Source organism: Ceratotherium simum, chromosome 30 (assembly GCF_057802395.1).
Source record: "Ceratotherium simum simum isolate JZ-2026a chromosome 30, ASM5780239v1, whole genome shotgun sequence".
NCBI lineage: Eukaryota > Metazoa > Chordata > Mammalia > Perissodactyla > Rhinocerotidae > Ceratotherium > Ceratotherium simum.
Window position 1 is genome coordinate 5,283,312 of NC_141929.1, and position 25,827 is coordinate 5,309,138.

The 25,827-nt window shown below is 54.3% G+C and overlaps 1 protein-coding gene across 1 annotated transcript in view; it reads right to left on the reverse strand.

Annotated features, from left to right (window-relative positions):
- CRISPLD2 (cysteine rich secretory protein LCCL domain containing 2) overlaps positions 1-15,731 on the reverse strand; it is a 67,944-nt gene extending 52,213 nt beyond the window's left edge. Inside the window, exon 1 of the mRNA XM_004437052.3 lies at positions 15,563-15,731. The gene's annotated coding sequence lies outside the window, so the exon portion shown is untranslated. The remainder of the gene's footprint in view (positions 1-15,562) is intronic.
- Between the last annotated feature and the right edge of the window lie 10,096 nt (positions 15,732-25,827).

Below are 25,827 nucleotides of genomic sequence, written 5' to 3' on the forward strand. Positions count from 1 at the left end.
GCTGGCGGCCGTGGGGCAGGGTCTCACGGCCACATCAGTTGGGACTCACCCTCTGGGGACGCACGGGGCCGACTGCAGTAAACTCTCTCACTTTTATTACCTACCTATCAAGGATCTTGATGGTCCTTCCTTGCCTTTTGGGTTACAGGCCCTGTTCCCAATTAACACCTCTTACTGACCTTTCTTCCCTGGCATGCATCTTAGGAAGCATGGTCCTAGTCTTAGAACACACTTACTAACTTAAAAACTCCAAGGTCCGAATTTTATTAGGTGCACTTTTGCTGTGCCTTTTGTCCTTCCAAGAACCCTTCTGAGCATCCACGTGGGCCGGTCACTTCACCACGTCGTTTCCAGTCCTCACAACCCAGGAGGTGGGTCTGTTATCGCTCCCACTTTACAGATGAGCAAGCTGAGGCTTAGAGTGGAGACACGACGCACCCAAGGCCATGCTGCTGGCAAGTGGAGATGCCGAGACTCGAGCCAGGTGAGACGCCTATAAGGCTTGGATTTCCCATCACGCTACCATGGCTCCTCTCTCCCAGGGGGCCGGGTCTCACCCCCACTGAAGGGTCGCAACTGTGGTCCTCCTCTTGGCTCCTGGTCCGGTCCAAGAACAAGGCAGGGCTCGAGTAAGTGTGTTCATTTACACCTCTCACCTCTGCTTGACTCCCAAGGGAGAGTCAGTCAGTCACCCCATGACCTTTATCGGGCACCTATTTTGTGCTGGACCATGGGTCATGAAGATGAAGAGGACACTGTCCCTGGCTTCAAGGAGCTCCCAGTTGGGCTGGGGACACAGGTGAGGAAACCCACCACCCCCACCCAGAGAGACAGGGCTGACTAAAGACAGCGCAGGGAGCTGGAGGAAGGGGCTCCAGGATCCCGCCTGGGTGGGGAGGGTGGCAGCCGTGCCTCAGCGCTGACCCATCCAGAACCCCAGAGGCCCAGCCCTTTGAACAGGTCTCCTCATTAGCAATAACCAGGTTTCGCCGGTCGAGTGGGCTGGGACTGCAAGATGGCAGCCAGAGGAGGACATCCTCAGGGGCAAGACGCGGAGCGGGGCAGGGAGGGGACGGCCGGGCATCCCAGGAGGCGGAGCGCAGAGCCAGGAGCCATGGGAACGCCGCAGTTCCCATCTCCGACCTTGGAAACTCTCCAGGGTCCTGACCGAGCCCGCGCTTCAGATAAAAATACCCGCCGTCCAGAGGGGAGGCCTGGCTCCCTTGCAGTGGGCGACATGTGGCCTCCCTCCTGAGGCATTCCCTTCGGGGCAGAGCCCCAGGGACGGCGGGGAGGACTCCTGAGCGCTCACTCGCCCCGCGGGGAATCAGACCAGTACCGTGGAACCTCTCGGGGCCCCGGATTCCTCCGAGGTCAGTCACACCACCATATATGGGCATTTCCCAGCCGCAGGGGGCAGGCACAGAGAAGAGATGCCGAGACACGCTGACGCTGGACTGAGACTTGAGACGCAGTGAGAGCGGGGCTGACATCACAGAGCGGCCACTCCACCGTCACAACAACACTCGATTTGCTTTACACTTAAGCAGCTTGAGGGGCAGGGCACCCCCAAAGCTTATGTGAATCGCTTATATGACTCCACTGTGACTCAACTAGACCAAAACCTGGGTTTGGTTTAGATCACCGATGGGCACAACTCACATGGCTACAGCAGGGGGATCAGTAAACAAACTGTGCATAGTCGTGGGTGCAATATCGCACAGCAGGTAACAGGAATGGCCTAGAGCCACGTGAGTGTCCCCATAAATCAATCTCACATATGATGCTGGGTTAAAAAAGCAGGTTGTGGAAGGGGCTGGCCTGGGGGCGCAGAGGTTAAGTTCGCTCGCTCTGCTCGGGCAGCCCAGGGTTCACAGGTTCAGATCCCAGGTGCAGACCTACGTACTGCTTGTCAAGCCACGCCTTGGCGGCGTCCCACGTATAAAGTAGAGGAAGATGGGCATGGATGTTAGCCCAGGGCCAATACTCCTCAGCAAAAAGAGGAGGATTAGCAACAGATGTTAGCTCAGGGCTAATCTTCCTCATCCAAAAAAAAAAAAAAAAAAGCAAGGTATGGAATATTACACTAGTGGTACTATTTGTGTAATTTTTTGTATTTATGTAAACTTAAAAACGTATCAACCATAGTTTGTTTAGTTTATGGATCATATGCATATGTCCATACTACACAAACATATGTATGTCTGTATATTATATACACACACATCTGTACACAAACATTCAGAGACAGATACTGTGCACAGTCCATGGTGGCGGCTGACTCCAGAGTGAGACAAGGAGAACGTGAGGGAGCTCATCGTTACCTGTAATAGAGTATTTCTATTTTAGAATCTCAAGCAACTACGGCACAGTGTCAGCCTCTGTTCACTTAGGTGGACGGGCCGAGTTGGCAGGAACTGCGAAGTGGGACGCAAGGAGGGCGCCCTCAGGGGCTGGACCTAGGTGGTAAGAGCATACTATCCTGTGGACTTGTCTATTTTTTATTCTTTTAAATAACAAAATGCCAAAGCACGACAGGACAATGAAACAGCTGCTGGTTCCAAGTGCATCCTTCTAGCACGTTCTCCCAAACAAGTGCGGCCTTACTCTGAAAGGCGGGACCAGCCGTCCTCATTTTGAACGTTAAGGGCTTTCCGCACCGCACGGCCTTAGATGGCCCTTCCCTCCCGGGTTCCAGAGAGAAGTGACAGAGCCTGGGGCGGAGCTGTGGAGTGGGGAGCACACGGGGTGTCATGGAACCTTCCCGGGAAGTCTCACAAGTGAAAGGAGAGCAGACGAGGGCTTCTCCCGGTCAGTCGCGGGCCTGGAAATACACTTGTCCTGGGTGGCATCGTTGGCGGCTCCGTGCTGGAGCTCAGGGGGCCTGGGGTCCACGCCGGGAGGGGCAGGGCCTGGACCCTGACGCTCCGGCTCAGTCTGGGCTGCAGGAGGACGCTGAAGATTTGAGCAGAATCGCGACGGTAACAGGGCCGGCAGATGGTAACGGAGCCCAGCCCAGGGCTGGCACAGGGGAAACGAGCCCAGAGTCCTGGGCTGAGTTATGTCCCCCAAATTCACATGTTGACGCCCCAACCCCCACCCCAGAACATGACTGTATTTGGAGACGGGGCCTTTAAAGAGTGATTAAGTTAAATGAGGTCATTAGGGCGGCCCTCATCCAGAATGACTGGTGTCCTTATAAGAAGGGGGGATGAGGACACAGTGTCGCACAGAGGACGGCCATGTGAAGACACAGGGAGCAGACGGTGTCTACACGACAAGGGGAGAGGCCTCAGGAGAAGCCAGCCTGCCCGCACCCTGACCTCGGCCTCCCACCCTCCAGGTCTGTGAGGAGATAAATCTCTGTTGTTGAAGACCCCAGTCTGCGGTACTTTGTCCTGGCAGCCCGAGCAGACCAATACATACATCAGCTCATAAGCGGATGAACAGAACTGTGTTCTGAATACCCCCCGCCCTGCATGGAAGGAGCAAGGGGAAATCAGAGAGGCCAGTTAGGAGGCCGAGGAACCTGTGCAGTGACAGCCAACTGGCCGAGGCCCACGTCACCAGGGCAACACCAGCACCTCGGCCATGCTGACCACTCAGCCGCCACTGCCAAAGCCGCTCAATCAGAACTCAGGGCCCAATTTCAGCCCCTTGATCATCTACAATTAAAAAAAAAACAAAACCTTTCTCCAAGTGAGGCCTGTACACTGTCCAAGGCTGCCTGGGGCTTTGCAAGGACAAGTACAGCTCCCACCAGGGAGGCGGGGGCGGGGCTCACGTGGAGGGAGACCTACCGAGCGCCAGCTGCCGCATCATTTCACCCTCCCAACGACCCGGAGGTCGGGGGTCTGTCACTCCCATTTACAGATGAGGAGACCCAGGCTCTGGGGTTTAAGGAACCTGCCTCAGGTCACACAACTGCAAGCAGAGAAACAGGGCTGGAAGGCAGCTCCCTCTGAGCTCAGAGCCCCTTGCTTACTGTCCCCTGCCTTCCGCGGGAGTGCACTTCCTTACAGATCCCCGTCACCACCCATGCAGGGGAGGGACCCCCATCAACAACCCCTGCAACCCTCCTCGCCCTCCTCGGCTTCCTGGGCAGAGCGCTGGGCTCCTGGAGCCGAGGCACCGGCCTCCTGGATTGGACGGTGACTCTGCCCATGAGAAGGCATCAGTGTGTCACCCCCAGGGGAGCAAAACCTTCACATCACGGTGACATTTCCCCAAAACACGGCCCCGTCATCGGGCCTGGCACCCATCCATCCTCTATCTGCCCAAGCGCCTTTGACTCAGTTGTGACGTGCTGACCTCTGACCCCCGGTATCGAAGGGTCCTCTCTGCAAAGTGCTCTCTGGTGGCTCAGGTCCTGGCTGTTTTCCTAATGGCCTAGAGGAGCTCATGCTTCGGCAGCCGGTGGGGGAGGCACACACGCTGGCTCTGCACTTTTGCCCCCGATTCTCCTCCGGTTGCCTAACGCAAGCCTCGTTTCCAGAGAAGCCCTCCTCAGCCTTCACTCCTGGCCTCTTTCCAAGAGTGTGAAACATCCGCCGCCGACGGCTGTACGATGAAGCAGAAACGCTCCCTGCAAGACCCAGTTCTCCTCAGCTGCGGTTGCAAAACCCAGCCTGAAGACCACAAGGAAGATAACGGTGCCACAGTCTCATGAGAACACCCCAGAGCTCAGGCCACCAGGGGGGTGGGGAGGGGCATCAACAAGGCTTTCAAGCCCCAGAGTGCACAGCGAGACCGAAGCCTGGCAAACGAAAGTCGCAGGAGTCCAGTTCCAGCAGCACTGCCCAGAGCTCTCAAATGCATTTGGGCTCTGCCAGGGAGGTGGATACTTTCAACCCCATTTTACAGAAAGTAAAACTGAGTCCAGGAGACAGTGCCTGGAATTTGCGAGGTTGTGTGGCTAGTTCGAAGTGGAGCCAGGACTTGAAATCAAGCTTTCTGGAAGCCTGGGGAACTTTCACCATATGTCTGCTGCCAGATCAGCCCTGCACCCACCCTCTTCCCCCTCGCCAGCCAAGGCTCTGAGGACATTTAGGGGACCAGCAGATCCTTGTGTTCCCAATCTAGCAACGGGGGCTCCTTGATGGCAATCTCCTGGGCGCTGTCACCACTCAGGAGCGAGTGAGAGAAAGGGAACGGGGTTTAAGTTCAGTGCGTCATCTCACCCGCTGCCTTCGCCTGTGTTTGGGAAAGTCTGCCAGAAAGATGAATCTTAGGACGGAGCCTGTCAGCCGTCAGCTCCCAGACTGTGCCAAGCTCTCTGCTTTTGCACATGCTGTTCCCACAGCTCATCCCATGACCCCAAGCCGCCCCCTCCGCCAGCCCGGCCAGGCAGACTAATTCCTGCTCTTTGGTTGAGACTCAGCTCCAGGGTCGGGCTGAATCACGCTCCCAGACCTGTCAGGCTTGCTGGCCACGGAGTCGCCGCTGTCCAACCAGTCAGTGTTCAATAAACATTTACGCAACGAATGCGCGGACCCCTCCTCCTCCCAGCGAGGCCAGAAGAGCCGCAGGAGAACGATGGATGGTTTGGCTTCATTGTTGACAGCAGCCTGGGCTCTCAGGGAACAGAGACTGGGGTCCACTCCTGACCCTGCCCCTCACTAGCTGTGTGGCCTTGGACACGGCATTTAGGTTCTCTGGGCCCCAGTTTCTGCATCTGTAAAGTGGAGGGGAATTACAGGATTTACCAGACGTTGGCGATTCAGCGATGAACTGGACCTACAGGTCTGCGGGTGTGATTGAGCCCCGGGGGGCTTCCAGGAAGCAGTGACCCCTCAGCTGAGTCTTCACTGAGGAGCAGAGATTAATCTCTCTGGCCGGGGCTGGGGGATAGGGGTAGGTCGGGAAGGGATGAGCTGGGGGCTGAGGAATGGATGGGATAATGGACATGAATATTGCAACATTAGTGTCAGCTACGTGGTGCAGAGCTAATAGCGTTAGCTGGTAAAGTCGTGGAGATGCCGCTGCATGCTCCCCAGACGCATTGTCTGAAGGAGTTTTTAGAAGGCTGGGATTAATAATGGAGAATTCACGGAAGAAGACTATTCTCTCTTCACCACATTATTTCAAAGCTCCACCTCTGCCTTCAGTCAAATCTGATTTTTAAAAATCCTATTAAATGGCCAATGCTTTGCGGGGGGGATCCTCCCCTAAATTTGAAACACACTTTACTCAGTGCGTGCCTTGAGCCGCGGCCAGTTTTTCCCAGCTTCCTGGGGAAGCAGGTTCCAAGATGTTGTGACCCAAGTCTGGAGCATCGATGCTGACCACCTGGCCAGGAACTGTCTGTACAAATTCACGTGGTAATTCACGTTGGTGACAATTACCAGGTGCAGACGCCATCGCTGCCATGAAGCTCCATCTCCTTCCAGGGCGTGGTCTCAGCCGAGTCAACAGACCCGTGGGTGGCCTAGGACTCACCGCTCTGCGTTGTGTCTGCTCACGCTATTTGCCTCTCCAGCTAGAGTATGCGCTTCTTGAGGGCTGGAAACTAGCGGTGTGCTGGTAACTGTTTAACAACCAACGCTCAAAAAGACAACAAAAAAGAAAATACCCTGATTCGTAGTGTCTGCCAATTCCCTTGATAGAAATACTCCCCCCACGGCCAATTTCAAGCAACCAATGTGAGGTCGCTGGCTATGGAGTTTCTGGAAAGAGACTCTCGATGGCACCGTTATGTCGTCTTTCCATCATATGGATAGGATCGATGATAGACACCAGTACCCTCAAGAGCAGAGATGACAGTAAAGTGGAGTAAAAAATTAGGATGTGACAAGTTTTGAGTATTTATGACCCTCGTTTTGAATATGACTTACTTAATGGTAAGTTTATATAATTTAACCTTTAATGATGGTGCTGAACTGGCTCACAATCTTCCTGAAACTTGAACTATCGGCTCTCACGAGCCGGTAGGAGCTGGTACACGATGGCTCCAGCACACCACTGGCTGGCACGGAGTCTTGTGCAACTTTATACCCCAGCATGTATTAACTGCTCGACCAACATTCATCTCCAATAACCCAGCCAGCGCTTGATGGGTGTGCACGAAGCAGCAGACAGTGTGCTGGGTCCTCTGCTCCCAGCATCTCCTAGTTCATCCTCTCCACAGACTGATGGGGTCACTGTGATGATCAGCCCTATTTTACAGACAGGAAAACCGAGGCTCAAAACAGATAAGCAGCTTGCTCACCGGCACGCAGAATGCCTGAGGACAGTGCCGATAGATCTGTCACCCTCCCTTCGCTCACCAACCCAGGCTCGTCCATGCAGCAGCTCTCCAAAATGTCACGAAGGTCTGACCTACAGCCCCACGGCAGCCAGACTCATTCAGTCAGACCCGCCCACGGGACAGCAGCTAACCCCAGAGGCCAGGGGTGCGCAGGCTCTGCTCTTTCTGAGAAGCACAAAGGAGAACTCAAAATGTGAGCGAGGCCAAGGGCAGATCAGAGCCGTACCCACAAACCACCCAGAAATTCCGGGAACGGAGCCGTGGTTGGCAGGAGGGAAGAGGGACACCCCAGCACGTCTCAGGCAGATCCCAGGACTGGGCAGAACCTCCCAGGAAAGTGTCTGGGTTAGTACCAGACGGGCTGTCTCCCCTCCTTCATTGGAAACAGTCGCTTTCCTTAAGCCTTCTGGACAGGGTTAGGGCTGGACAGGGGAGGAAGCAGGCCCGTTCCTTCCCTTGCTGGCCACTCTGCCCCAGCCCTGGGGCCCCCACAACCGAGGCCGGCCTGCCAACAGTCCGCTCGGCTTAAGAAACACCAACCCCACGGGCACCTTCCTTCCTCCTGTCCCCTCAGCAAAAGATGCGCCCTTGTGGGATGTAAGAGACAATGTGTCTGGGTGCTAAATTGGATAAATACAATATACAAAACCCATTCTATTTTTTAATACTATGCTGAGGGTATAGGTACACAATTCCGGACAAAAAGACAAGAATACTCATTCAACAAACACTTAATCTTCTTTGTGCAAAAAAAGAACTAAAAACCAAGTGTGTTCACTGGTAGCCAAGATGATATATAAGAGAAGCCACGTTAGAGTGACTGGATAATAAATTAATATATTCTTAAAATAGCCAGTCCTAACTCCTGGGGCCCCTTTCTCCCTTCTTGCAGATGTGTGGGTGTTTCTTGGAAACGACACTCCCAGCAAAGCTTTCAATAAATGGCAGGAAACCTCCACCTCCGAAGGATGAGAAGTTAAGGACTCCCAGAAGGCAGAGTGGAAAGGCGTTTGCATTGGGTCAGACCCGAGTTTGAATCCTGGCTCCACCACGTAGAGCTGTGTGCTGCCAGGTCCCTCAGCCTTGGAGTCTCCAATTCCTCACGGGCACGAGGAGGCCCTGAATCTCCCCCAGGGGCAGGGGAGGGAGGGTGCCAAGATGACACAAAATAGTGGTCTGGAGAGCAATCGGCAGAGCCCGGGAGTTCCCACGTTGAATGACTGTTCTTTCGCATCTCCTCCCGGTGAACTCAGGCACCCGGAGCATCTCTGCTCCAGGCTATGTGACTGGAGCACCTGGGCCTGCCCCCCGGGAGCCTGACCTGCGTGAGTCACTGGTGGTGGGTGGTATCTGCCGGGTGAGTCATGGCCCCTGGTTCTGAACCAAGCTCAAAGACACATGGCTCAGGAACTCTACAGCACCAGGCTATAGAATCTGCACCCTGCTTTGCAGGTGAAAATCCTCAGGGCAAACCCTCAGTGGCCGTGGAGTCCAAGGGTTACCCAGGTGAAGGAGACAATCCGCCCTTGACCTCGGGTACGGGAGGAGCCACTGCAGTAAGTTGATCAACACAAAAGGCAGGAGGCAAACAGCCCCAGGAAATGGGATGGTGACGGTGGGCAGAGGGGGTAGGGACCACTCTGGCTGGGGTGGACAGCGAGGTCCCTTGACCTCCCATTCCGAGGTCAAGGAATGGGAGCTCCAGGCAGCAGGCACCACACAGACAAAGGCTCAGAGGCGGTCACCGTCTCGGCGTGACTGAGGACAGGCGCAAAGCCAGTGGAGCCAGGGAGAAATGGGGTCACAGAGGCAGGCAGGGCCAAGTGGCCAGGGGCCTTGAAGGCCCGGTCAAGAAGCTTTGAGTTACCCTAAATGCAAAGAGGAGCGCCGGGGCGCGGGGAGTGAAGCCGATGGCGACAGGGCCTGATTTACGCTTTGACAGCCCGTTGGCAAGCGACGACGCAGACGGGGCTCGAAGACCTAACAGTGAACAAGAGGAGCCAGGCTCCCGTGATGAAACAGGCAGGGTTCCGTGTTTGTAAAGTGCAAAACCAGGCAAAACCAACCCAGGTCGTCAGAAGTCCGGAAACGCTTACTCTTGGGGGTGGGGCCATGGGCGGGGCCCGGGGGCTGGTCAGGCTCTGCAGCTCCATGTGGGGCCGGAGCACACACTTGTGCACTCTGTGACAGCTCATGCACCATACAGTGAGTGAGCATTCTTTTCTAGCGTAGTAAACTCGAACAGACGGTTGGAAATCGCTCTGGCTTCTGTTTGAAGAACGGATCAGGAGAAGCCGGAGCGGCTGCAAGGAGAACACCAAGATGCACGGGAAACTGTTCAGGGCTCTCACCTGGAGGCGTCTCAGAGCAGAGACAAGCTCGGGCCTGGTCTCAGACAGCCCTTCGAAGTGACAGTAAACGTGCTGGAGCCCAGATCAAGCCGGTGGCCGAGGGGCCTCCCACTTGGCCCAGACACCGACGCGCCCAGACAGGGCCCGGTTCATCCCGAGTCTGAGAGGGCACTTTGTCCAGCGCCGCCAAAGCTGAAAATATCTTCAGTCCCAGCGAAGCCCGAGCCTTGAAGCTTCCCAGGAATAAACAGTGTTTCAGCGGCCGGTGCTTCCCCGATGAGAACAGACGGGCTGTGTCGGGAGCTGGTCTGGGGCAGGAGGGAGGGGCATGGCAGCAGATGATACACATACGTGCAGGCACGTTTTAGATGCTGTTGAGGAAACAGCTCATTCTCTCCGAGGGGGCATCTGGGGGTCACAAACAGATGCACTTCACAAGCTCTGGGGCACATGGGGCACTAAATACGCTGAAGAAAGATGCTGGACTCTCCGGACGCCTGCTCGCGCCCCAGAGCACCAGGAATCACAGCCCTCAGCGCCAGTGCCAACAGGCTGAGCATTCCTCCAGAAGAAAGGCGTATGGATCCGCCCACAACTGATCTCAAGGGGCCTCCTGACTCCAGACAGAAGTGGTCATTTCTGCTCCAGCCACTCACTCCATTCCTCCCCTGTGACTTCTTTCTGGTCACACCAGGCAGAGCCTTCCTCACAGCTTCACCTCTGCCCCCACTAGCCAGCCCCCACCCCCATCTTTGTGCCAGAGCCCCAGGGCAAGTCTACAGGGCTTTCTAGGGCTGTGGGTCTCACCCTTGAGCCTGCACCAGAAAGTGCTGGAAGCCTCATTAAAACACGGATTGCGGCCCCACCCCCTACAGCTTCTGATTCGGGAGGCCTGGGGTGGGGCCTGAGTCCAGGGAAGCTGCTGCTGGTCGGGGGACCCTACCTTGAGAACCGCTGCTCCAGATGCTAACAGCCTCTCCAATCTCCTCTCGCTCCACCTCAGCCCAGTGTTTCCCGAACTCCAACCCTTGGCACACACCTTCCCAAGCTTTGCCCACCTTCCTACCGTCTACCTGTATAAGTACATATTCCATATTTTTATTTAAGTTGGTCTGCTTTGAGGGTTCAAAGAAATTCACCTGTGAAAGGTCACTTTCTATCACCACCCTGTACAGAGAAGCTGAGCACTTCTGCCTCGAATGGAAGGCGGGAGTAAAATCAAGCACCAAGAAAACTGAACAAAGTCGGTATCTTCCTGCTGGGTGCTGATACCGCCAAAGGCTTTATTGTAGAGAGCATGCCCTCTTTGTTGTAGTGGAGGGTTGGCGGGGGGGCATTAGGGACAGACACCACCTGAGCCATTCGCCTTGCCATGAGTAGAAGGACAACAGAGAGTTGAGAGAACGTCTCCTGGACTGGGGGCCTTTGCTGCTGGGCGTGTGCACATGCTCAGTCACTGTGGGGACCAGCAGAGATGGGCTGCCTGTACTACTTTCCAGGCTCAGTATAGCTCACCCCACCCAAAAGGCAGAGCCATGCCGCCCTGAGCCTGACCCTTAGATTCCACCACACGGAACTCCTCGCCATTCTCCAAGGGTGCCAGGCCCCCCCCCACCTCCAGGCTTTTGCACACACAGTCCCTTTCCTTGGTGCACCCTCGACAACTCCTCACCATCACCTGTCCCTGCCAGCAGAAGGCGGCTGCCTGTTTGCTCTAGAAGGACTTCCTAGGCTCTCATCAAGTCAGTCTCAGCAGATGCCAGCGGATGCCAGCTCCCAATCTCACAGAGATCTGAGTGTGTTTTTTTTCCAATCCAAAAGAACTTTGAGTCAGCGTCAATTCCAGGACCATTTGACTGCAGGCAAAATGGCAGCTCAATTCTTTTTCCCTCTGGGATATTGCCATCCTGGACTCACAATGGGACATGGTCCAGAAATTCAGATTGAAAATGTGGGATTTCATAAGTTATAATATTTTTTAAATGATGGTCCAGAAGTTGCGTAACCCTCATTAGGACATTTCTTTTCCCCCTGAATCTGTGGTTTTTGTCGAAGCTGACGCAGCACTTGAGACAATCAGAGAAGATAAATCTCCCTCAGGCTGGATCACAAGAAACTGTCTGTCCTCATAGCCTTAAAAGGGGGGTGTCTGTCTGCGAGTACCCACAATTGTACAGCCTGGGGTGCAAATACGGCTCCCACAGAACAACATCTGAGACAGGATTCTCTGCCAGTTGCTGCCATGACCCTGGGTGGAATGCCAACACTTCCCCCAGACACCCAGATGCCAGATTTCCCTGCACCCACAGCAGAGGGCCTTGACTCATTCTGGAATGAGATGACCCGAGTTGATGCTTCTTCAAGAAGGACGTCAGGAAAGGGGACATGGGTTCCTCAGTCAGTGAGACATAAAGTCACCATGACCCGGCAATTCTAGCCTAGCTGTAGACCCAAAACAAATGGAAACGGGTGCTCAAACAACAACATGTACATGACTGTCAATAGCGCATTATTCACAATAGCCAAAAGGTGGAAGCAGCCCAAATGTCCATCAATGGAAGAATGGATAAATGAACGAAATGTGGTCCATACATACCACAGAACATTACTCAGCCATAAAAAAGGAATGAAGCACTGACACAGTCTACAACACGGATGAACCTCAAAAACCTCATGCTCAGTGATAGACGCCAGATACAAATGGCCCTTATTGTGTGATTCCTTTTATATGAAACGTCCAGAATAAGCAAATCCATAGAGTCAGAAAGCAGATTAGTGGTTGCTGGGGGCGGGGAGGAGAGAATGGGGAAGTGACTGCTCAAAATGGCCATGGGGTCTCCTTTTGGGATGATGAAAATGTTTTGGAATTAAGATAGTGGTGATGGTTGCACAACATTGCAAATGTACTAAATACCACTTAACTATATACCTTAAAATGGTTAAAATGGTAAATTTTATATTTATGTGTATTTTGCCACAATAAAACAATTTTATTCAAGGAGGAAAAAAAAGGGAAAAAAGGGCATGGCTGGCCCTACCAACTACCACCCAGATCTGCTCAACCCTCCCAGTTCCAGAACAGAGCGTGCTCTACTTAGGACTTTACGAGGAGCTCCAATCCCCTTTCCATGAAGGTCTGAGCATCTGTTCAGCTCAATGACCTGAAGATGAAATGTAACGATGCCTGTGTTGTGTTTTCCATTCTTGACAAGCCGTCAGCCCCTGTGAGTGATGCTGGGTTTGCACATCTGGGACTGATCAAAAACCAGTGAGTTTGCAAAAAAAAAAAAAGAAAAAAAAAGCCTCCTAGGTCGGGGGAGCAAGCAGACACAGAGGCACCTCCCATACATAGCAAATTACACTGGTGACAGAAAGAAGAAATGTTCCAGCTCCCGCAGGGCCAAAGAGGAACAGCGTTGGGGGTCCTGCCTCTAAAAGCCAGCTTTCAAATGCAACCTACAAAAGCCAGATATTCAATGTGGGGGCTTTGAGGGAGAGAGGAAGGGTGGGGGCTTTCAGAGGGATCATGCTCTTCTGCCAAAGCTCCAGGCCCTCCCCCACGAAGCCAGCTCTCCTCTGGGCCAGCCCTGTGGCTTAGCGGTTAGGTGCGTGCGCTTTGCTACTGGCGGCCCGGGGTTCGGATCCCGGGCGTGCACCGACGCACCACTTCTCCGGCCATGCTGAGGCCACGTCCCACATACGGCAACTAGAAGGATGTGCAACTATGACGTACAACTATCTACTGGGGCTTTGGGGGAAAAAAAAAGCCAGCTCTCCTCTGCAGTCCGGAGGCGGGACTGTGGGAGCCAGCTTTGAGCTGAGTCCCGGGGCAGGGCTCTCTGCGACTGATACCGGTACCTGTCGCAGAGTGGAGCTGGAGCCCCCGTGTTGGCGCATTCTCCCTCCAGGCCCACCCCCAACGGGGGCCAGAGACCCAGATCCAACATGGCACGAGAAGCCTTGACCAGCAGCAAGCTCTGCTGTGCCAGTATGTGGCTAGCCCCGGACAAGCACCTTCTTCCAGAATCCGGGGTGGGGCCCAGCCAGGACGGCAGCTCTCTGCCGCCTTGGCTGTGTCATGTTGGGTCCATGCCTTACTCACTCTGAGCCTCCCTTTCCTCCTTGTAAAAAGGAGGATGGTCCAGCACCCACCTCATAAAGAAGTCAGTGATTTCATCCGTGTAAAACCCCAGGCACGTCTGGCCCATAGTAAGTGCCGGATAAATGTCGGCTGCTGGTATGGTTATAAGTGTTATTATTACTATTCCTACTCTTACTTGTTAAGAGACTCTGTGAAAATCAAAATTATTCTCTTCATTTTCCCCAGGTGTATTGTCAGGGACTCGGGGCTTGGACTCAACTCTGCTTACCGCTGTTTTACCCGGAGCCCCTCTCGGACAAAGGAATACCTGTGTGAAGGTCAGGTCCAGAGGTGGAGTCAGTGTTTGGGCAGAGAAGTGTCTTAAAGGAGGCAGGACCCAGTAGTTAAGAGTGTAGGGTCTGCAGCCAGACAGACCTAGGGGTGACAACATCACACACCAGCTATGGGACCTGAGCATGCACTTCACCTCTCTGAGCCTCAGTCTCCTCATCTGTGAAATGGAGATCAAGAGGCCTACTGCCCAGGTGTGTTGCAGGGATGATAATGCAGGTAAAGTGCATGGCACGGGGCCTCACACCTCACACCAGCAATACAGCTCCCACACTTTCTGCTCCTTGTCCCCTGTGGAAACCACCAGATCAGGGGTAGAAGCAGAAGATCAAGTGTACAAAACACCAAGAGCCCTGGGAGGTCCCCTCTCGGTCTATCTGGGGAAGGAGGCATGCCCCTCATCTTGTTCTGCAGGACCCTGGTCTCTCATGTGTCAGACTCTAGACCCTAGATGCCCCGACCCGGCTGGGGAAGGCAGGCGTACCCTATTCTGCCAGGCAAGGAGCCCAAAGGCTCAAGGCATAAACTCACAAGTCCACTCTTGGTTGGAAGGTGAGCTGGGCATTTGCACAGGTTTCCAGTTGCTTCTTTCAACCAGAGCAGCAACTCATCTTTTGGCTAAAAGACACTGAATTCAAGTTAGACTTCGATGAGCAGCCATCAGCTAAGCCCTTTCTGGCTTGTCCACCAGCCCAGCCCTTGGCAAGGGAGGCTCTGGGTCTGTGCCGCACAAAGGGCTGGCCCTGGCTTTGTCCATCTAGGGCAGCCAATCTCCCTATGACCCCAGAGCTGAGCCCTCAGCTCCCAGCACAATTCTCCTCTACAAGGAGTTTGTGCAGATGGCCCCTCTGGCTGAAGAGACCCAGGAACATGTTCCCAAACCTGCAGGAACTCTGACATGCCCCACACCTGGATACGTCCATCTGGAGCTTTGGAGGGAGCTAGAGCTGGGTTCTAGCCCTGGTCCTGCCTGGACAACTCACTTCACCTCTCTGACCCTCAGTGTCTTCATCTGAAATATGGGAAGAGGAAGGCTAACTTGCAGGTTTGTTGCAAATGAAATCCTAAAGGGGCGTGGCCCTGTAAACTGCGCAGCAGAATGCACATGCCCTTAGGATCATCCTGGCCGTCCACACGTGGGTAGAACACATTCAAACTCCTATCACAGCCACACCATCAGCTTTCCATTTATTGATACGAACTTTGTACAATGGAACGCAACAGATGCTAGCGAATTGCACAATGAAGGCAAGAGTACACAGCCTGGGAGCACAGATCTGTGGTCAGACCAGCTTTGAGTCTCTCACTTCCTGGCCGTGAGGTCTTGGGCAAACAGCTTGGCTCGCTGAGCCTCAGTTTCTCCATCTGTGAAAGGGCATGCTGCTGAGCCCAGTTCTGAGATGCAGGCAGCGCGCTCAGCTTAGTGCCTGCACACAGTAAGCCCGAAGAGACGGCATCTGCTCTCGCTGCTCCTCAGGGATTACGGGGAGCTGATCGCAACTTGCAGAGGAGAGGAATCTAAGTCACACTTACCTCCGCAGGGCTCCAATCACCACCTCGCCGGCGTCTCCCGCGTCCAGCAGCAGCGGCAACGGATGCGGCAGCGCGGGCACAGCGGGTACAGCGGGTGCAGCGGGCGCAGCGGGCACAGGGGGAAGAGACGCCCGGTCACGGAACACACGACAACCGGGCCCCGGAGGGATGCACTGGGTCTGGGGGCACAGCGCGCGGCCTCTTGTAGGCTGCCCGGAGCCCAGAGGCCACGCCCCTCGGCGGCCGGCGACGGTGATAGGGCCGTGCCGCCGTGGCCCCGCACTGCCCTCCTCCGGCCCCGCCCCTCCCGGTCCCCAAGGCCCCGCCCTTCCCGAGCTCGCTCCGCCCCCTCCCCGCCCTCCCCGGGCTCGCCCCGCCCTGGCGAGCCCCGCGGACTTGGGGAGGCGCCGGCGCCCAGAGGCCCTGGGCCGCGCGACAAGGGCCAGGGCGCCCGCGTCCTAAAATCTCGGCTTGGGAAGAGGACGTGCTCAGTTTTCTCATCGTGACCATAAAAGTATCGTTTCCACTGGGCGCTTACTATGCTCCCGGAGCGGTGCCAAGCACTTTCCACCAGGGGTTTATAAATTTACCAAATCCCGTTCTCTCGGCTCAACTGGAAAATGGGAATAGAGAGGCGACCTCCCGGGACTGCAGCAAATGTCATCGGGAAGGGCGTGGGCTCCGTAAACGGTGGTACAGAATACACACTTGCTAAATTTATTCCCATCCTCTGCACGTGGGTTGAAAACTTCCTTCTTGCCACCCTGACACACACACACACACACACACACACACACACTATTCCCAATGTGCAGATGAGATGAGGCAGTGCCACCACAGTCCAGGTAAGCGCTCTGCCATCCTCCTCCCAGCACACGTTCACAGCAATCCAGGGAGGCAGAAAAGATCCCATTCACAGATCTGGCGACTGAGGCGTGGAGAAGAGAGCCACAGCTGGTGAGCAGGCAGCGCAGGGTCAGACCTTGCTCTTACTGCCTTTTGCCCACAGGCCTTAAGCATCCTTGACCTGTTCAGGTAAATACAGGAATCGATTTAGAGCCAGAAGAAATCGCCTTTGAAACATGTAATCCAAGGCCCTTGTTGGCGGGTGAAGAAACCAAGGCTAGAGGAGCCGCAGGACTTCCCCCTGCTCTCCACTCAGGCACACAGTGTGGACCTACTGTGTGCAGGCAAGGGTGGGAGGGGCCTGTCCTCATGTGGCTTATCCCTGCATGAAGACACTGGAATCAGCTCACCACACACACTCCTGTCGAGTCACTGTGCTGCCCCTGGGGGATGCAGCGGTGAGCCAGCACAGAGAGGACCGCTCTGGGATCCCAGAGTCTGGGGCGCCCAGAGGGGTCAGAGCATGTGGGGCTGGGAGGAGAAGAGATGACCCTTTGGTGACTGGCGGGGCGTGGGTGACACAGATTCAGAAAGCTGGAAACCTGTGCCCAAGATTTTGGTGCAGCTCAAATGCAGATAAAGAATAATGCTATCTTCTTTTTTCATTTCTTTTACTTTTCTTTCTTTCAGTTTTGAAGCACCGTTCTCAGCTCAACATTCATTGATTCAATACTTATTAGGTACCTACTGTGTGTTGGGCTCTGTTCCCAGCATTGGGGCATGCAGTGGTGAACAAGAGACTGCTCCAGAACAACGGTCCTCGGTTTGACAAAGGGCATACCTCTGAGGCTGGTGCTGTTGCTTTCAGGAAATGGCACAGAGAGTGTAAGCAGCTTTCCTGAGGCCACACAGCTCCTGAATGGAGGAACTGGGATTTGAACTCATGCTCTCGCCTACTCAGTTCCACTGCCTATGTGCAGGCATTAAGACTTGGGTACAGGGAATGGGATAAATGGAGGCCCCGTCCCAGCAGAGGGGAAAGGTAGCTACACAGGATCGGATCTCTCATGTGCTCAGTGTTTGGGGGGGGGTGGTTAATAATGAAATGTCCACCACAGCTCTGCTAACTCGGACCTCCATCTCCTTACCGATGCTTTTTATGGCAACCCTGCAGGCTCCTTGCTGGTCCGGGATGGCTCTGGGGTCAGCCTTTCCACCCCAGGTGTTCCAGGAGCATCGCCGGCAGAGCTGCAACCTGAGGGCACCTCTCTACAATGTCATGCCTTGGCCGAGCCACCAACTCTCGTCCAGCTTGGCAGCTACCACCCAAGCACCCTCACACCACGGAACCTTCCAGACCCGCCCCCCCCGTGTCTCCTTTCCTCTCCCTCTGTGGTCTTCTCCTCCTCTGCCCCCTGCTTCTCCTCTGCCCTGCTGAGCCTCTCTGGCCTGGCATCTGACCGTGCCCACCACTGCCCACTGACTTCAGCAGGACTCACACGTGCCGGGCTCTGGGCACAGGGCTTCACGGGCATTGGCCTGTGAACTCTCACAACCCGGTCAGGGGAGGGGCTATCATTGGCCTTGTTTCATAGATGGGGAAACTGAGGCTCGGGTGGGCAAGGCACTTGCCCAAGGTCAGTTGGCTATTGAGCGGTGGGGTTGGGACTCCAATGCAGGTGCCCAGGACCACAGCCCGTGAACTTAGCCTCTAAGCCAGATGGCCTGAAGGGACTAGGGAGTTTGGGTTAGCTGCAGTGTGAACCCACGGGGCGTTTCTGGACTATTTCATTTCTCTTGAATCTCTCAGTCGGGTTAATGTTTCTCCAACGGGATGGCATGGTTACTATTGCTGTGTAACACGTGACCCCAAAAAGTGGTGGCTTAAAACAACCCTTTTATTTCGCTCATTATTTTGCAGGTCAGGAATCCGGGACAGGCTGGGTGGACGGTTCTTCCTTAGGCGTCTCTCATGCGGCTGTGGTCTGATGCTGGCTGGGGCTGCAACATCCGCAGGACAACTGGGCTGGACATTCATGATGGTTTACCGATGTGGTGGGAGCTCAGCTGGGGCTGCAGACCGAAGCCCCTCCACGTGGCCTTTCCAGGAAGGCAGTCTCAGGGTCATCAGACTACTTCCCCCAGAGCAAGCCTCCCAAGAGAGCCAGGCGGAAGGTGCATGACCTTCTATGACTTGGCATTGGAAGTCACAGAACGTCACTTCTGCCATCCTCTTGGTCGAATCACAGAGCCTGCCAAGGGTCAAGGAGAGAGGACATAGATCACTTCTCGACAGGTGGAGATCAGAGAACTGCAGACATGTTTTAAACCCTCTCCAGGTTTTAAAGCAGACAAGATATATGAAGACACACAGCACAATGCCTGGCACCAAGCAGACACGCAATAAAAGAGAAGCCATCCTTCCCAGGGAGCTAACCAGGCCATCCAGTGGAATGAGCACCATCTTTGCATCTAGACAGATGGGTTTGAATCTTGACTCCATCATGCAGCAGCTGTGTGTCTTTGCTCAAGTCACCCAACCTCTCTGAGCTACAACTCCTCCCAGGCCAGATTATTCAAGCAGCAGACTGAGTCCGTAACTTGCTGGTTGCTGCCATCGTCTGGAACCAGTCAGGCTGGGTCCCAGTCCCGGCTCCTCCACTTCCGAGCTGTTGGCCTTGTGTTCAGCTTCCCATCTGTAAAATGGGGGTGCTGACAATGGCAGCTTTCTCCCTCAGGGACAAAGATACAGAAAATAATTGGAACAGGGCCTGGCACATGGCAAGTATTAGTTAATAGTATTGTTATCAGGGCCAACAAAGTAAAAAGAGAGACAGAGAAGTTTAATTTTGATCAATTTTTCCATCATTGTGCAATCTTAGAATCTAATTTCCAAAAAATAACATTTGAATTTGAATAAGACGGTGTGTCATGGGCAACGTGGTCTCCTGGAAGGTTCTGGATGGGAAAGGACCAGATGCACCCAACAGTTTTCCTGGGCAGGGACTGGCCACTGATATCCTTGGAAATCCCAGCAAAGGGTCCTGTTTGCCGTCCAGGCAGGAGTTAAGTCATGGAGAGTCTGAGACAAAGGAGAAGGTCCTTCTGGTCATAATGCAGCCCAACCCCGGAAAAAGGAACGCGTGGGCCTGGTCGGGACACCCTGGAGAGGTTCCAGCCCCTCCTGCTCGCTCTCTCGGAACCAAGGTGGGCTGGTGGGAGGACCACCACATGAGTGCAGACGGTGGGGTGGGATCATTCAGTGCAAAGATCAGGGTCTTTCTTTCCTATCTTGATGTGGCTGCCGTGGGACTGACGGGTCTTGAACTCACACCAATGTCGTCTTCTTCACTTGTTTTCATTGGAGTCTCTTGAGCTGGACATAAGAGCCAAGGCCGGGGAGTTCCAGTTTCTCGTCTGTTCCCGCCACACCCATTCAACAGCTGCAGAACGTCACTGAGCCTCAATTCGGCAGCAAAGACCACTAATGGTGTGAGTCGAGGAGACCTGGAGGTACCATTCTGTGATGGGCATTACTTAGCAAGGGGAGCCAAAAGGAGGGGAAGATGGCGACCCCTCTGCATTGACAGGTGCTAATTGTGTGGTCCTCAGGATCTCAGGGGATGGGTTTGCTGATTTGGAGAGGAGGGGTACCGGGTGGATTCCACATCTTAACATTGGCAGGAACTCTTGGGGGCAGTGCACGCCCTGCCGGTGGGGAGATCTGGGGCAAGATCTTGACCAATGTGCAAGTTGCAAGTAACAGAAACCCACTCAAGTTAGCTTAAGCAGAGAGGGGGGCTTCTTGGTAGGATACTGGGGTATTGTGGAACCCAAGAACAGCCCAAACCCTCAGAGAACTAGAATCAGTCCTGAAAGGGGTCAGGCCCCCTGGCAGTGCTTTCTGTGTGTTTCTCACCTCTTCGTATCCTTCCCCCTCTGCAGCCAGGCCTCACCCACTCGCTGTGGACATGACCATCCCACCAGCATGGGGGTTCACATCTTCCTTGTTCCAGGGACCAGCTCAGGCTGTGCCCAGCCACCTCCCAGTTCTAACTTCCTGGAGAGAGAATCTAATTGGCCCTGTTGTGAGCAAATGTCACCCCTGGTCCAATCAAGTGAGACCAAGGGGACATTGCCAGGTACCGGGACCATGATGGCAAGGCACTGTGAGCTAGGTGGACACCCCAAAGGCCAGATTGATGGGAATGATCCACAATAAAGAGTCTGTTGATATAGCCAGAAAAAGGCCCAGAATCCAATGAGACAACGGCTTGGGGCAAAAACTCAACCTATAGGACTAAAGCAGATGGCCAGGGTTCCCCTCAAGTCCCTCAAACCCCCACCCATTTCTGCGCACACCAGCCTGACTTCCAACAGCCGCACCTGCGCCTGCTGGAGGGCTGCCCCTGGGCTGCACGTAGCTCATGAGCATGGTGGCCCCAAAGTGCCTACAATTTGATACCCCGGGACATCGGCTGACAACAGCTAACAGGGCTGGGGGTATAAACACTCCAGATCCTCTGCTCTCAGCTGGGAGATTCAGAGACAGGTGTTTCCTGGAAGGAGTCCCCAGTTGGCCACGTGGTAGCTGCCTTAATGACGCACAGGTTACCAGGCTCCTTCCTTTCCTGTATCACTAACCGGTCTCTTTCCTGTATTCCTTGAGCCTTTCAGATAAACTGCCTGCCCTCAAACCCTCAGCTTAGCATCTGCTTCTGGGAACCCAAACTAAGACAAGGACTCTGAAGTCTGGGGAGAGGGGCCCAGAAGTCACTCTCTGCTCTCAGGACACCTGTGCATTCATTCATCCAGCCACTGAATACTGGCCGAGTATCTATACAGGCCAGGGAATGCGCCGACAAATATAGGAGAGAAATAGGAAAAACCCGACAGTCTCAACAGCCATATAAAGAGAGGAGGGCTTTTTACAAGAAGAGCTTGGGAAGCCAGAGGCTGAGCTGTGGTATTATTTAACCATATAAAAACTATGACTCACGTAGGAAAAGTGAACACTGAGTCCCAGAATATGATGGGCACCCCCTTAAAATTGGAGAGAGGTAGTTTAGGGCAAATTAAAGGAATTCTTCATCCGACAGTGAATAGCAAATTTATCCAACTCCAGTTACCACACAAGAAGTAATACAAGCAGAAAATGTAAATAGATTTTTAAAAATAAGTGAACGCTGGAGTTCATTTTTGATTCTATTTGACGACGTTGACTGAGGACTTTCTTTGGACCAGGCATTCTGGAAAAAAGAGGTGAGTAAGGCAGACAGAGACAAGGCTTTTGATGGAAGGACCCCCAGTGAACGGTCAATGCAGGCTTCTGTTCTAAGTGCAATAACAGAGGGATCTAGGGTTCCACGGAGCCCCGGAGAGGGCCGGGTGTCTGAAGCGAGGACTGAACAGAGGCTTCACAGACGTGATGCAGGGCCAGTGTGGGAACCAGGCCTCTTCTGTGGCATGTTCCAGAGACTTAACTAGGACAGACTGAAAAAGAGGCCAGGTGTCGGCTCCTGTAAGTGGGAAGTCCCGGAGGGGGCTAGTTTCAGGTGCGTCTGGGTCCAGGACCTCAAACAAGATGGTCACGTCCCCTTCCCTCCCCTCCTGTGACCTCCCCACTCCGTGGAGCTCTGCCTGGCCCCCTCCTGTGACTCTACGAGGCAGAGAAGGTGGCTGCTGGCAGCTATCGATTCAGCCCACCCCAGCTCTGACCCAACAGGCCAGCACCTCCCACCTGACCGCAAACTGAGAAATAAAATCCCAGAGAAAGACACGATTGGCCTGGCTCAGGCCGTGCACCCACCCCAGCAGATGCCGTCATGCCCCATCGTGGTCCTCTGACCCTGACAGCCGTGATGCACGCCAGCCTGACTTCCAGCTGCCAGCACATGCATTCCCTTGCCTCGGAGCTTTCTCTGGGCACGGGTGCCCATGGCAAGCCAAAATTGACATGGAATTACATCCCTCAGAGCAGCAGCATCCAGTGATTTAATAAGAATTGGAGTATAGATACCCCCGCTCCCTCGCCTCTCAGGCAGGACCACACTGGCTCCCTGAGGCCCCACAGGGTTACGCTCCAGGTGCCACAGCGGTAGCTGGTGAGACAGCTCACCCTTTAGGGGCTCCTTCCCCTCCCTGTCTCACTTCCTCACCCTCCTCCGGGTATTTCCTGGGGTCATCTCCCCAATAAACTACTTGCATTCACATCCTGACTCAGAGTCTGTTGGGAGGAGCCCAAACGAAGACACCCAGCCCTTGCCACAAGCTGTGGCCAGGAGACGGGACCTCGGGATCAGCTGGCTTGGCTCATGTGCTTGCCCAGGGGCCAGGGCAGCTGGAGTCTGTGACTGGAGGCGGGAGGAGCAGCTGCCCCAAGGAAGTGGGGCTGGGCAGAGAGACAGCCAAGACAGATGGATCCAGAAGGATGAACAGGAGACAGGCCAGGGGCTGTCTGAGCAGACGGCAGCGTGTGCAAAACCCGGAGGCAGGAAACTCAGCACGTGCAAGCAGGGTCATAGCGGGGGGGATGGGTGGGTAGCGAGACTCGGGGTGAGAGCAGGAAACAGCACGTGCAAGCAGGGGTCATAGCGGGGGGCGAGACTCGGGGTGAGAGCCGTGAGTGAAGCCTGCTGAGCGATGTGGACTTTAACCCAGGAGGAGAGAACCAGGAGCCCCTGAAAGGCCAGACTTCCATTTTGGGCGGATCGCGGGGCATCCCTGGGGAGGGTGGCGGGGGGATGGCAGAGCTGGGATGCATGTTTTGGGGGAGCTCCTGGCACCAAAAAGAATGGCCAGCCATGGGCCCCGGAACAGTTCCCTTCCTCCCTGGGCACCTGGGTGAGCCCCGAGCTCAGAGGAGGGAACTGGGAACGGCAAGTTCATCGTCTGCTGAGCAGTTCACAAGAACTGGCATCCGTCCTCCCACCGACGCTGTGAGGCGGGATCCACAGCATCCCCATCAGACGGGGAAGAAAACCGAGGCTCACACGCATGAACACGGGTCCCAGGAACACACAGCAAGACGTACAGAGGGTGTGGACCCAGGGGACCCCGAAACCTGAGACTGTAACAATTCTGTGATGTGTTAATCGTTAATAGGTCCAATGCAGGTCCCCCCCCCTTCCGATTCTATTCCGGTCCCGAGTACCAATTGTGAGCTTTCAGCTAGCGAGGGAGTCCTGTTGAGGCAATGAGGCAGTCAGAAGGGGGGTATCCTATTGAATCCTTTGGTTAGAAAGTACTGGAACATTTAGGCAGCTTTTTGTCACGGGACTTGGGATGGAAATGCGTTTATGGTTTTGAAGTATAAACAATTATCCTGGAACACTCACAAATCCTCCTCCTCAGCCAAGGAAAAGTTTATAAAAAGCGATGAGACTGCCAAATCATCAACACCCTGAGTGACACAGTTTGTGGCCACCCTGGGATGATAATGCCAGCTTCCCAATTCTCCATCTCAGCGCAAGGTCCCTTTTACCAAAAAATTCCCCAGCAGTGGCACCGACTGCTCAAGTTCCCTCCCAATACCTTTTCTCTTTTCTTCCTTAAAAATAGGAAGATTCTTGATTTCTAATTGAATACACTGTCACTCAACTAAAAGACTATACTTCCCAGCCTGCCTTGCGGCTTCTCCTGTCCATAGAACTACGTTTAAGCCAAAGAGAAGTGAATAGAATAGTTGTGTGTGGCTTCAAGGAAGTCTCCCTAAAGGGAGGGGGAAGTTTGCCGTTCATTGTTCTCATTCTTCCTTCCTCCCTGGAATATGGATATGATGGCTGGAGTACAGCAGCCAGCTTGGACCATGAGGTGCCTTGGGAACAAAAGCCATAAATGGTGGCACCTGGGTCCATGACACTGTAGGTCTCTATATCAGTCCCACTACCTATATCAGACTTCATTTACATAAAAGAGAAATAAATTTCTATCCCTATTTAGGTGGGGGGTGGGTGGGAGTGGTCTTCATTACTCATAGCAGGTAATCCTGATACACCTTCAGTTTAAAAGTGAAAACAGATCTAAGGTGAGAACCAGGGAATTTTCTTTGTTATTGTTTCTTAGTTTTCTCTCTTTTGAATCATCCATCTGGCACCTCTTCATTCTTAGGGGAAAATGAACAAATGGATGTATGATTACATCTCTACAAAAAGGGACAGACTCCATTTCACAATTTCATTGGAGACTCCTTGCTCACACTGCTTTGAAGTCATTAACCTGGGATGGCCTGAATCCACGTCCGAAACACGCCTGGTTCCCCCATCAGCGGGGCTTCTGCACCTCCCGTCTCGCCCACATCCACGCACAGGAGCCAGAGAACACCCCGACCACGCACGACTGGGAATTCTTCGGGAGATTTAGCGTTTGGCCAACGCCACCGCTGCGACTGCTTTCTCCCCGGGTGACAATCAGGCTTCTCCAGGGGAGGCTGGGCCCCGAGTTTCATGCCCAGAGTGTGGTGTTTCTGGAAGATTCTAAAACTTTCGGTCAGCCTGGGAGGGAGCCAAGCCTCCGGATGCTGCTTGCTCTCCCCGACGGTGTCCCCCTGGGCGTGTGCTGGGTCCCTACGTGGGCTGGACCCCTGCACGCCAGCCTGGGGCGGGGGGACAGGACAGAATTGAAGCCGGTCCCCCCTCCAGCCCCCAGCATGGGAATCGGCAGCACCCCACCCCTCCTGCTGGGGGGCCTCACACGTCTCCTCAGGGCACTGGGTGTCCAGGTCCCCTGGGCCTTGATTCCAGCTCCATCACTTCCTGCTTGAGACCCCGGACAACTGCCTGGACTTCCCGGTCCCTCAGTCTCTTCACCTGTAAAACAGGAATACCAACAGACCCACCCACAGTGCCACTGTAGCCAACGAGTCAACTGTTGAGAATTCTCAGCCAGCATCATCCCTGCCGTCTTTGTTCTCCAAGTTGTCACCACTCCTGGTTCTATAAACACTGTCCCTGCCAAGCATTACCTCCTAGGAGACACCCTCCCTGATCACCCCAGAAAACAATCAGACAAGTGTAGTTGTGGTCAGAGTTTGAAGAGCAGGGTGATGAGTGTGGTAGTGTCCTGAGGCGACCGTAACACACGACCACAAACGGAGGGGCTTTGAACAACTGAAGTTTGTTCTCTCACAGTACCGGAGGCCAGAGTCGGAAATTGAGGTGTGGGCAGAGCCATGCTCCCTCTGGAGGCTCTACGGGAAGAGCCTTGCTTGCCTCTTCCAGCTTCCGATCTGCCCGTGTCTTCTCCACTTATGAGGACACCAGTCATGTAGGATTAGGGGCCGCCCTGACTCAGTATGACCTCATGGTTACAGAGCACATCTGCAAGACAAAGATCCTATTTCCAAACAAGGCCACATTTGGAGGTTCCAGGAGGACGTGAATTTCAGGAGGACGCTATTCCCTTGACTCCAAATGGCATGA